Source organism: Panthera leo, chromosome C1 (genome assembly GCF_018350215.1).
Source record: "Panthera leo isolate Ple1 chromosome C1, P.leo_Ple1_pat1.1, whole genome shotgun sequence".
Taxonomy (NCBI): domain Eukaryota; kingdom Metazoa; phylum Chordata; class Mammalia; order Carnivora; family Felidae; genus Panthera; species Panthera leo.
In genome coordinates, this window is record NC_056686.1 from 195,323,456 (window position 1) to 195,336,946 (window position 13,491).

The 13,491-nt window shown below is 33.0% G+C and overlaps 1 protein-coding gene across 1 annotated transcript in view; it reads right to left on the reverse strand.

Annotated features, from left to right (window-relative positions):
• Positions 1–13,491, reverse strand: part of ERBB4 (erb-b2 receptor tyrosine kinase 4) — a 712,433-nt gene that overhangs the window by 191,354 nt on the left and 507,588 nt on the right. The window lies entirely within an intron of this gene.

Here is a 13,491-nt window from a genome sequence, read left to right on the forward strand (position 1 = left end):
AGAGAAGGAGAAAGCAAGAATTCCAAGTAAGCTCAGCAGTGTCAGTGCAGAGCCCAATGTGTGGCTGGAACCCATGAACTGTGAGACCATGACCTGAGCTAAACCAAGAGTCAGACGCTTAACCAACTAAGCCACCCAGGCGCCCCTCCATATGTTTTAATTAGTAAGCAGTTGGATATTCTGATTTAAATTATAGAACAAAACGCTGGGCAAACATCTGGGAAATCCATTTGATTTTTCATTTTAGCCTGAAATATTTTTCCCATTTAAATTATTTTTCCTGTAAAAACTCTAAGTTAATTTTACCTATTTATTTTACTTTTAAAAATCTTCTAGTAAAGTGAACATTTGTACCTATTTAAAAATACACCATGTAACAGTAAAAGAGAAACTGGACATTATTTCCTTCCAGTTAGTGTTACCTGCTACTTATTAGATTGCTCATATTCTCCAGGACTGAATTGAATTCCTGCTATCCAAATATTTTATGGTCGTACACATAATAGATTCTATGGCCCAAAATTTGTTACTTCTCACAAAAGGTATTCAACACTTTTAACATTATAACTTGGCAGAAGGAAACATTTTTGAATCAAGTTAGAGATTTGAATCCTGCCACTTATTAGCTATACGGAACTTTGGATCATTCATCTATCTCCCCTTTCAGAACTCCAGTCTCTTAATTGGAGAAAACCTCTTACTGGATTGTTGAGATTAAACAAGGTGAGATACACAGAGACCTCCGTACTTGTCTTAATACACTGTGGAAACACTAATGATTTAGAATAATCTCTTGGGCAGTCTCAGTGCAGATATTAACCACTTAAATTTCCCTTAGGGTTATAACATGAGCAAAGACATTAAGCCAGTGATTCTTGACTGTGTATCTGAACTTCAGAGGGAATCCAAATCCCTAGATATTGAATCAAAATCATGGTTGAATATACATGGAGGTGCACTTTTTCTGAGCAAAGTTTTCATAGCTTTCATCAGTTGTTTCAAAGGAATCTCTGAACTGAAAAAAAAAAATGGTGAGAACTCCTGCTTTAGGCTCTTTTCATTTCTGCTTACAAAGAAAATATATTTGAAAAAAAAGATGACTAGCAGTGCTAATTTCAATTATGTCTAGCCCTGTGTTAAGGAAATATTCTTTGAACTATCGGACTTAAAAAAAAAATTCTTGTTTTTTTTTTCTCTTTACCAACTCTTAAGTTAGATAGATTCCATGTGTTAACATTTAGATTTCTTCTACTGAGAATCCTGCAGTTGCTAAATGTCTTTTTTCACTTTGGTGAAACTTTTTATATAACTTCTTTTATAACTCTATAATATATGAAAGTAAAGGGTACCATAAATATTTCTGGAGAGCTTACAGCCAACTTCCATCCTTAGACAACTTAGATTGTTTCCTATAAAACTTCTCTTATACTTAAAGACAGTAACTCTTAGCTAAATATTTCCAGTATTTAAAAATTTTAACCAAAGGGAAAAGTCAAAGAGGAACTTCATTTTTAACTGTAATCTAGGGCTAGATGTTTTAGAAACTTCTCCCTGTAGTGACTACCCTAGGTAGAGTTGTAATCTATCATTTCTTAATATAGATGCTTCTGGTCCTTCTTGTTTCCATGTGGTGATGACAAGATCGTATGCTTAAGGAACGCTCTTGTTCTCAATAAGCGATTATTGACTTCAAATAATGATTTCATATATAGCACTATGTATATGATGAATATATATTTATATTTATATACTAACATAGATGTTATATGTCTATATTTCTATCTATATATACTACTTTGATTAAAAAATTCGGAGAAAAATCTCATAAATTCCCATTAAAAGGGAAAAGTGAATTATGAAAAAAAAAAGAGAAACAATAAAAAGGAAAGCAAAAGAAAACAATGAGGCTATGCAGTTTGAAATAAAAATTTCTCTGGTTTATCTGGTTGAACCAAAGGTATTAACTCTTTTTAGCAATCATTTATTGGGTTTCCACTCTAGTTCCCCCTTTTCCTTTTATGAATCTTAGTGTCTATTCAATGTATATGCTAAAACTGCTGGACCATCAACAGCCACTTGGAACAATGGGACTCTACCCTCTTCCTTGATCCAGGGATAGGCATGTTCCCAAGATAAGCCAAAGAGACTCTTTTCCTAAACCCTGCTCTTCAGAGTAAGGGGTTAGTGGAGCACTTCACACAAGCTGGGTAAAAGCTGAGAGGAGAGATGTGTCTGTGGATCCTCACAGCTTTTAATGTCTTTTTCCTGGTCATTCCTGAAGTACAGTGGTATTCCTGCCATTTGGGTTCCACAGATTGTCATTATTATTCAAGTAGACTTATTTAATTTACTTTTTGAGTGAACTATTACAGAATCTCACATTCTCTCAACTCTCTTAAAGTATCCTTAGTTTATAACATTTTTTAATTTCTCCTTGATAAACCACAGATGGAGTCTTGGAGTAGAATACAGGGGTCAACTGATGTTGTGATGGCAAATTAAAAATGCCAGTTATCAGGGATAAAATGAAAATATGTTATTACTCTCTGTAGAGTGTTATATAGTAATCAACACCCTGAGAGAAAGAAACATGATTTGAGAGTTGGCTTATATGAGCTTAGTGGGTCATGGGATTTCTCCAAATCGTAATTGAGGTATATATATATATATATATATATATATATATATATATATATACACACACACACACACATTTAATGGTGAAACTAATTTTGTTCTTACAGGTAAATTTTACCTTGAGATTATGCCACTAATCCCTATCAAACGCTGACATGTTCCTAAATTTAAGCACTTGAGAAGGAGAAATCCAAATGATAAATATCACTTAGTAATCTGCCAAGGCCCCTTGTCCCTGAATACTTTATGCTCTAATGCTGATTTGTAAGTCAAATAGTTTAGTTGTATGCCAGTGCTCACATTCAGCCTTATCAACCTCATAGCACAGAGACCTTGCAATGTAATATCTCATCATAAAAAGGACAGTTAGATAATAGAGAACCAGACTTCAAAAATGGCTTAGCTGGCAAATACATATTTTAAACGGACTGGTTGGTTGACTTAAATATTAGAACTGTCTTTCATCAAGTCTTGATTGGCTGATTACTAACCTTTAACCAACAGTAGCTTTTTTAAAAAGCACTTCACTTATGGTGATGAAAATAATATCTTGTATTATTAACACAGACTCCTAAAAACCTTCATTTATGATCCACATAATAATAATCTGGCATATGCATTACCTTTAGAAATAGAAGTCTATTTGAACTGCTAATGGGAAAAGAGACATGCAGAAAAAAAATACTTAAATAATAGGAAGTTCTTAAACATAAGTTTTCATCTTTTTGTTATGAAAAGTTGGCATTAATTATGCAAGTCTTTTGCCAGAATCTACTTTGCTGGTCTTTGTTGCTTTATTACCATGATGAATAGAAGAAAATTTATTCAACATACCTGGATCACAATTAACGGATTTTACATAAATTGTTTCTTTTTTTATTTTTCTGATACTACTTTAAGAAGTTCAAGCTAATCAAAGTCTACATCTAACAGGGAGAAAATAATTTATTGATTAAAAATGGGCAGTGATGCATGAGCCTTGTAGAGAGGTAAAATTAAATTTACTGGAGAAATGTTCTATACTTCATCTTCACTCACACTAGGAAATGGTGTATTGTTCTGCCTATGGAAAGAACACTATGAAAGGAAACCTGGAGATCGGGATCTTTCCAGACTTAATAGTGATTTCAGATGGATCACATTAGGGAAACAGGAATTCTCACACGCTGCCCATCTCACTGCAACATATGTTCTGCTGCAGTTCTAACTTATAAGTTTAAATTGTGTATTTTTTGATGCAGATGGTAGTCGTTAATTTCCTCTGGACAACAGATGACACATTAAATAAAGGGATGATAGTCTGTTAATAGCAATTCTGTTTGCTTCACAAGCAGTGGAAAGAGTTTATGCCTTATTAGGAAAGTCCTTTACTCATTTTCAATTAGAAAACTCTGCCAACACAATTATATCCACACTGTTTATAAGTATCTTAATACCTAGTTGTAAATAAGAATGTCATTTTTAACAGATACAAATGTCCATGATGTATATAAATACAGATTTACTGTACAAAATATTACTAAAGAGATATATAGATATTATAAAGGAATACAATCTGATTGAGGAGGAAAAAATGAATATTGTTTTAAATCGGCAATTTTTTTTCCACAGGCAGTTACTTCAATTATAGTTAGATTATCAAGCAGAAGAGTTGATTTATCTTTAGTGAATCTGTAGCTATCATCTCCTAGCTCCAAAAAATATAAAGATTAACCAAAAATATTGTCATAGACATTATTTGAGAGTTAATTGTGTATATAAGTGAAAAAAAAAAAAAAAGAACAGAGCCTTTTCAAAATATGTTCATACCTAACCCAATAAAATAGGAGAGAACTTGTGGCCTTTTGGGTGAATAGCATTTATAAGCAAATATTCTTAATAAATTAATCCCCAGATTAAAATGGAAACTAACAAGTTCTTGCTTTAAAATAAAATAGAAATATAACATTTATAAACATTTTTAAAATAAACATATTTGAAACAGATATGTCAGGGTTTATATAAGACCTATATCTGAAAACTGTGTTACACTTTAATATCCTACCTTGAGGGAGTTAGTGTTAATTAAATTATAGGTAGAATATTTGTATATTAATTCATTATCTCCTGACTTAAACCCCCTCAAACAAATAAACCAACAAATCCCCCTAATCACACACAAAATGGAAATATATATGTATACATACACACATATATGGCATAAATTATATAAAAATAAATATATTAAATATATATGACAAAAGTAAGATCAGGGTAAAAAATAAACTGAAACAAAGTTCAATTTATTTCATAAAGTGCATGCATTTTAGACAAACGCAACCACATAAACTGGAAGGTCAAATAACCTTGGTATTCCTGCCTTGGTGAAGAGTGTAAAAGATCCCTAAACCCACCCACCATTAATGATCATATTTTCTTCTACTAATCCCCTAACATACTTCTTCTGTTCCAACCTAAGGAATGTTGTTTTATTAATTTAATGCTACTAGAGAAATCTCACTAAGTTTAAGCCATGATAGTTATCTTTACAATCCCTAGAGTAGCATGGGACTCAGAACATAGTAGGCACTCCGTTAAAGCTTAGTAAAAAACAAATGAAGTAAATATATCCATCCTTCCAAACTAAAAATAAATATTTACTGAAATATTACTACTCAGTTAATGGGTATTGTGGGATTTACAAAGAGTGGAGTAGCTATTAACCAAAAGATACTAACAATTTTGTTGGGGATGCGAAAATAACGCACAGTTATACCTTAGTACATGCGTTATAAATTTAGTGGAAATTAGAGAAAATAGACTAATGTAGGTTGGAATTCACTCCTTTTTAAAGCAACATGACATGAAAAACCAGAGAATATTGTATTTTGTAGCATCTCTCTGCAAAAGAATAAAATACTTTTTCATTACTGAGACTATAGTAACATGTTTATTAAATGAATAAGTATTCTTCATTTTGAAATTAAGTTTTCATTTTAAAGGAACGTGGCTCATTACTTGACTCACGAAAGGAAAGTATTTTTCTGGCTTTGTACTCAAACCCCTTGTATTTGCAACCCTCCCAAAAAGCTTATACATGTTTCCTATGGTTTATTTACCACATGTTTGCTAAAGCAGACAATTTTTAATTTACTGGTCAGATTCACCTATTATCTGCATGCAGTGTACGAAACATTTTCCTAATTCACCAAAATTTCTTTGTGAGGATGAAGGAAATTACACTGAATATGATTGAGATCACGTGGGCTTTTAGATCTTAATTATAAATTTTCAAAAAACAACTGAAAAAAGGAAATAGCTCCCTTGGCTACTTTCTAACCAGGAAACAAGCGAAAAAGGTACCTTTATTTCCAACCATAAATCCCAAATGTTTCATTTTGATTTTCCCCACGTTAACTTTCTCACCTAGCTAAGCAGCATTTCCTGCTATTATAGCTGCTGGTCCAATATCAGCTGACCAGCATCCATCACACTCCTTGCTTCCATGAGCTTAGGGACTCCCAAGGAACTCCATGTATGAAGACTTCTGCTTACAGCTTCTAATTATTTTCGAACAGATAATGGAACATTTAAGTTCAGAGAGGTTAGATGAAATTCTTAAGTGGATCAAAACCCTAGATAAAATTGTAGTCACTACAATCACTGTAGAAAACGCTAAGCTTTTTATCAAACTGGTCTGATAATTTTACTACCTCAGAGGTGCTCATTCTTATTTCTAATCACACTGTGCCAAGCTATACGTAAACGATTAAGCTATGAGAACAAAAAACATGGCTTCCTAGGAGCTGCTGCAGCATTTAGAAATGTTCAAAACAGTATCTTGATTCTTTTATTTTTACCGAGAAAAAATACAATTGAGCTCTTTCTGTAGTATGTATGGTACAACTCATTATTTTAATAGGCTTAAAGAAACAGAAATTGTATGGTAATCATTTTATGCAAGGTGGTAATGATGAGATTAAAATATATGTATTTACAGTATTGATAATACTTATAATTTATTTACGTTAATAATATAATTATAACATATACTTAAAATATATATTAGTATACATTAATATGTAAATATATATTCACTCCACTATGTAGATACACATAATTGTATGTGTGTGTGCTACTGAAAATGTCGCAGCATATTAAGCCTTCATTTCCTGAACCAAATCCCTGCTATATGAATAACTAAAATCACCTTATGCTACATAATGCAAACTAGGATTTTATTCAGCTAGTCCCTTCCTCTAGCAGAAACAATATTTTGTAACCTTGAACGTGTAAACATAACATTAAGCACTAACAAAACCAATCATATCAAGGTTTGATAGGTCTGAAATTATTTGCTAATTTTTTGGAAATGCTATTTTCTGGTATATACTTGCCCTGTGGGCACGAGTTTTCTACCTGAATTTTAGGAACAAGTTTCATATTATAAACAGATCTTTCTACTGGTGCAATCAAACTGAGCGAGGAGTCTTCCTAAACCATCATAATTAGTAAATACTGTTCAGATTGGAGTCAGAAACTGTACATGATCAGTGTAATTCTCCTCTAGCTCTGTGGTGGCAAAGCAATACATCCGTAACAATTTATAAAATTCACCAAATTGTAGAATTTACAAAGCTGGAAAACATCTACAATATGCAAAGCCAATGCCTTTAACAAACTACTAATTTTCACTCATCAAATTTAAATACTGGTATAGTATACTATGTGCCCTTGAGAAACATCCTTTCATTCACACAAATCCAAGAAATGCTTTGGAGAAACAGGAGCAGAAAACTTATTAAGTTACATGTTGAGGCTTACAAAGAGAAAATTGGTTTGGATTTAGGAGGTGTCTTTTAGGTACTTCAAGAAAAAAAAAAGCCTGTTAGAATATAAAACTTGGCAAGTACGTTGCCTATTTTCTAACATTTTAGTACTCCCTAGGACAATAATTAAAGCTCAAGTTTTATAATATTTATTAAATTCAGATAACTAATACCAGCAGTAATTTATGACTGCAGTCAATTATTTTTATACATTTATTTTTGCAAAAATCAGTGATAAAAATCAAACTTTGTTTCTCCTTTTTATATGGGATTCCATTCTCGCGTCCTTGTTCCTATTGGAATAGGCAAGTGACAAGGGTGGATCTGAGGGGAACACTAGTAACAGATTGTTATTGGAGAAGCAAACTCTATCCACAATTACTATATAAAATTTCAGGAACTCAAGATTAAAAAGAAGCTAAACATGAAACATAGTACCATCTTCCCATATATAACGGAAACATTTGCAGGGAAGTATTCAAAAGGTTCCCACTAGGGGGTAGTTACTGGCTTCCTGCATGCATGGATAATCTACAAAGTGTTTTCCTTCTTAACAGGCTTTCAGAGAGCACACTGAGTCCTACTTAGAGAGTCAATATAGGTCTATTTTTCAGAGATATGTTGTTACTCTGGATTTAAGACAGCTACTAAATTTGAGTTTGTAGAAATAAATCAGAGATGAACAATATAAACACCTAAGAAAAATGATCCAAGTACAATTTGCCAAAAAAGATAAGACTATTGGGGAAAAATAGTAGAGAAATCAATTAGACTGAAATAAAGAAGGCTTAAAAGAGGAATAAAAGTCTTTTTAAAAAATAGGAAAAAATCCATTCAGGCAATTAACAAAGTATTTATTGGTTCCTAAATACATGCTTGCACAGCAAGCTATTTTGCTATTAAATATGCACTGGTGGGGTCAACAGACAGTCTCTGTCATCAAAGATCCTATCAGCTTGTGGTAGAGTGGGATTCTATAATAATAACTAGCACAAATAACTGTATAATAATGTCATGATTGATGCACAATGGAAAATATCTAAGTACTGTTAGCAGGTTATAATTGAGATTAAGGGGTCAGGAAAACAATCTTTGAAGAAGTATACTTAAACTGAGAAAATAAGGATAACTAAGAGTTCATTAGGTATAATTGGGAAAAGGACACTCCAGGCAAAGGCACTAACTGTCTTGCTTGACTTGTAGGAGTGGAAAAAAAAAAGTCGGTGAAGAGAAAGAAGGCTAGGATAGTAATTAGGAGCTCAGAAAGCAAGGATCTAGTATTTTGCTCTAGTGAAGCTACTGAAAGTTGTTATGCACAGGAGTTACACAACTCAAGTCTTATATTAAAAAGTAGGTAGATCAAACTGGAAGCTATTCTCCTAATTCAAGCTAAAGAGGTTGATTATTTGGATTAAGGTAGTAGCAGTGGAATATAAAGATAAGGATGCTCTCTAAATGTGTTTTTGGCATAGAATAAAAAATCATAGCATCATGTGCTCTTGAATTGGTAGTGAGTAGTTTGAGGGATTGTGACATTCAAGGACAAATACCAAATTTCTGATAGAGTACAACAGGGTGGAAAAATATACAAATTATTTACAAGCAGAAGAGATATAGACAAGAAGACAAAGAGATACATTCCAAATGTGTTAAATTTGAGATGCCCCCGAAATTTCAATTTGAAGACATCAAAGATAGAGATGAGCTCAGATTCATAAAATACACTGGAGTTGAAATTTAGTAATCCAGTGATATGATCTAGGGAAAATATGCAGACTGGAAAGAGGTCTAGAACATGGCACTGAGACATTTCAGTATTTCCAGAATTGCTTAACATCAGCATGATTTTGAGAAGCAAGAAAGTTGAAGGTTTCTGAAAGAATGTGATTATAACAGCGGGTGATGAATCCAAGTTGTTTGTGGAGGAAAGGTGGTAGGTGAGAGGTAGTGAGAAATAGAGGAGTCAAATGTATGGGTGATACCTAAAAAGGTGCAATGTTTCTCAAGAAGGCACTATAGGTAAGAAACCAAAGGTGTAGGAGAGTGTGGTTGGACAATGCGGTGTTTGAAATAGTGATTTCAGATGTGATGACATTTCTGACCAAGTTCTATACAAATAACAAGAGGTAAAGAAGGGCTAATGAAATAAACCATAACAAATGATTTACTTTAGTTAACTGGTAAATTTTTCTTTTCTTTTTTCTAATCTTCTTCTCTTTTCCTTTCTTTTCTTTTCTTGTCTTGTATTTTTTCTTTTCTTTTCTTTTCTTTTCTTTTCTTTTCTTTTCTTTTCTTTTCTTTTCTTTTTCTTTCTTTTCTTTTCAGTAGAGCCTTGAAAGACTAAATTCTATGTCTAATGGAGTTCACAGAATCTCTATTTGAAGATATTGTTTGGTTTTTATTGAAATATTTTTTAATATTTCATTTACTCCAGAGAGAGACAGAAAGAGAGAGCACGACCAGGGGAGGGGCAGAGCAAGAGAGGGACACAGAATCTAGAGCAGGCTCCAGGCTCTGAAGTGTCAGCACAGAGCCCCACATGGGGCTCGAACTCACAAGCAGTGAGATCATGACCTGAGCCAAAGTTGGAGGCTTTACCGACTGAGCCACCCAGGCACCCCAAGTTTTTAAAAGCAAAGTAACTATCCAAAACTTTTCTTAATTATTTTAGCTGTAATTTTTCTTAGGAAAGGAGGATTATTTATAATTGACTTCTCAAGATCATGGCAGCAGTATAGAATCCTGTGACATCTAAATAATGGGCTTTTTTAAAAAAGAAATTTTGCATTTTTTCACCTCTGAAATTTTGTTCATGAATGCAAATGAGCAAATCTGTAAGGCCTAAATATATCATTGGATTAAATTATATGAATTAAAAAAATTATTAGTATGATATGGGAGCTAGCCAATAGTTACTGTTACCTGTGAAGTCATAGGCATAACAAATGTTATTTTTATCATGTGAAATTAATGTTATTGTACAAAATATCTTTTTAAATCATTTTGCAAGTCTGCCATAATGTGAGAGAAAAACTCTACTAATAAATTCTTTTGTCTCAGCCCACTAACATGACATCAGTTAGATCTGAAACAACTCGCATTAAGACAGTGAATATTATTAAGGCAATATAGAGAAGAGCAACATATAAGCACAATTCATATGGACATTTCTTCAGAAAATGATAAAATGCCAGTTGTGTGAAGATGAATAAATTTTTCCACTGTATAGGGAGAGGACAACAAGCTATTCTTCTTTTAATAAAAATATGACCATTTACACAATAAATCTGAGTGATTTGAAACATATCTCCTTGCAGCACCTTACTGGGAAGTAGGTGGTTGATTTGGCCTGGGAAAGCTGAAACTAAAGCCAAGAAACTGAAGCAATAAGCTGAAGTATTACTGTTCAGTCACTGGAATTTAGAATAATTATGTTTTTTTTAATCTCAAGATTATTTTTAATAAGGCATATTGGCTAATAAAACATTTAAATACCTGTACACTTTCAAGTTATATGTAATAATGTCAAGTGATAGTGGGACTTAAATATCAGAGAAAACAATAACAACAACACAGTAATAGAAATTCAGACAAACTAATGAGCTTGTCTGATTTGACCAGACCATGGTCCCCAATTCTAGGAATCTTGCTCAATAGCATCATGTTTTGGCATGCGTTCCTTATCATTTTATGGATAAAAACAAAGCAAAGCAAAGCAAAACAAAACAAAGCAACGACAACAAAAAATACCCCCGTGTTCTTCCAACGAAATGGTGCTATTTGAAACAAGAACTAGCAGTGTGTATAAACATAGGTATTCTTAAGAATGTACACCTTTAGAGTCATTATTTTATAATGTTGTTCAATGTGATCTTCCTTTATTGGAATTAAAGACATACTGGCCATTCAATAACAGTGTGTTATTATTGTCATTATAAATCTATTAGACATATCCAGGTGGGTTGAATAACAGCCTTGTGACCAAATTCTCCTTCTCTTACTTTTAGCATAGCATTTACAAGAACACAAATTGTTCCTTATTTGTTTTTGCCTATGGTAAAAATTCTAAGAAAATGTAAAAGTCCTCTCCTTTGCCCTGGATATCAATGGAAGTATTGGATGTAGTGAGTTTTAAGTTGTATTTTGTCATTTATTATAATAACCAGTAAAACATAGCTGTATCTAATAAACTTAATATTAACAGTTATTGAATTTAGAATATTCTACCCCAAGTATAAAGCTGGATGCTGTCAGGTGAAGTGGGGCAAAGAGATCTAATGCCTTCTTTTTCTTAATGTTTTTTTTTTTTTTTAATTTATTTTTGAAAGAGAGAGAGAGAAAGGGGTGAGGAGGGGTAGAGAAAGGGAGACAAAGGATTGGAAACAGGCTCTACATTGACAGCAACAAGACCTATGTGGGGCTTGAACTCACGAACCCTGAGATCATGACCTAAGCCAAAGTTGGATGCTTAACTGACTGAGCCACCCAGGTGCCCAGAGATCTAATGTTTAATAAGAGTGTACGGTTTCCATAATCTTTGGAAGCTTTATTTTCCTTCTTCAAAATGGTATAAAACAAATGCATAGAAACAAATACACATATACATTAATTTGCAAGAGACATGAAGCATCGTTTCAGATGTTATATTAATTTCTAAGTTAAACCGGGAGTACTCTACCATATGGAAGAACCCAAACTAGGAGATATGCCAAACATGACCTTCATTTTAATAACCCTGGGATATTGGCAACTTCAACTTAATTCTTAGGTCCAAATTACAAATAAATTTGCTGATATGAAGCTTTTTATTATAGTTTGATATATTATTTAAGTACTTACAATGATCTACATTCATAATAGATGAGCTAAAAATGTTGTTATGCAATGTAGGTATACTTTGCATTAAAATTATACCAGTCTATTTAAAATACTGAATTTACCATTAATTTTTCCAGTGCAACTGTATTTTAATTATTGCGAAGCCACACTAATGTTTTGAAAGAAGATGTGAAATAGTACTGAATGTTTCTGCTTGATATTTATTGAAATTGTCGATGGCAGTCCATCGATCTATTAATCTGGCATCTATCCACATGTACGAAGGGCTCAGTCAAAACATTTTCCCTAATTTTTTTTTTAAACTTCTAAAAAGAACATACGGTTTGGAGTCTGTTGGTCACCAAATTTGCCAATGATTTACGAAAATGACTCCTTTCATGGCTCAATCAGAACCTCATCTAAAATTCAGCAGAAATCTAAGACTTCAAGCTGCCATCCCCACTCCTGTTTCCATGGGAATAGACTTCAGATCAGGAAAAAAAAAATAAAAAGGATGGGGTTAGGAGCTTTCAAATAATCATTCAAAATCATGATGAAGCCTTTAAAGCTTCTTTCTTAGGTGATTATTTTGTAGCCTCTTAACCCCTTTTTGCCAGTCTGTTTCCATGGAAATATGACAAAAATGGCTGTCCGAGCCTCCAGCAGAGATTATTAGCATTCTTGTGAATTTCAGCTTTGGCTGCAGTCTAGTCTGGGCAAGATCTTTTTTTATATCAGTTTTACATATTAACCTACACTCTTTATATTCATTGTCCTTTTTCTTAATATTTTTTAGTTTCTTTGAAAATTCCTTTCACAACTGTATACCTATAATCAAGATCAAATAGGTTGTGACTTCACTGGAAAAAGCTTCAGTTTTACATTTTACTATATGAGCCAGGACAGGTAGCTGCAGAGAGTGTCAGAACTTTTAGACACCTGCAGAAGGAAATATTATTTAGTTACTGGACTCAGTGTCTGTCAGGTGGTGGTAGATAAACAACAAGGTGTAACAAGGTTGGTATTCAAAATATTTAGCAACTGGTAAGGCACAGCACTGACTGATCAGAGCAGCTGGCTTGCACCGGTTAATTATCAGTCCTGTTATATAATAGCCAAGAAGTTCTTTAACTAAAAGCAGTCCCATATATGATGGTAAGCATTATGCCCAAATAAATTATCCAAGGTCAAAAACTGAGCTCCTATAAAACTTACAAAAGAGCTCACA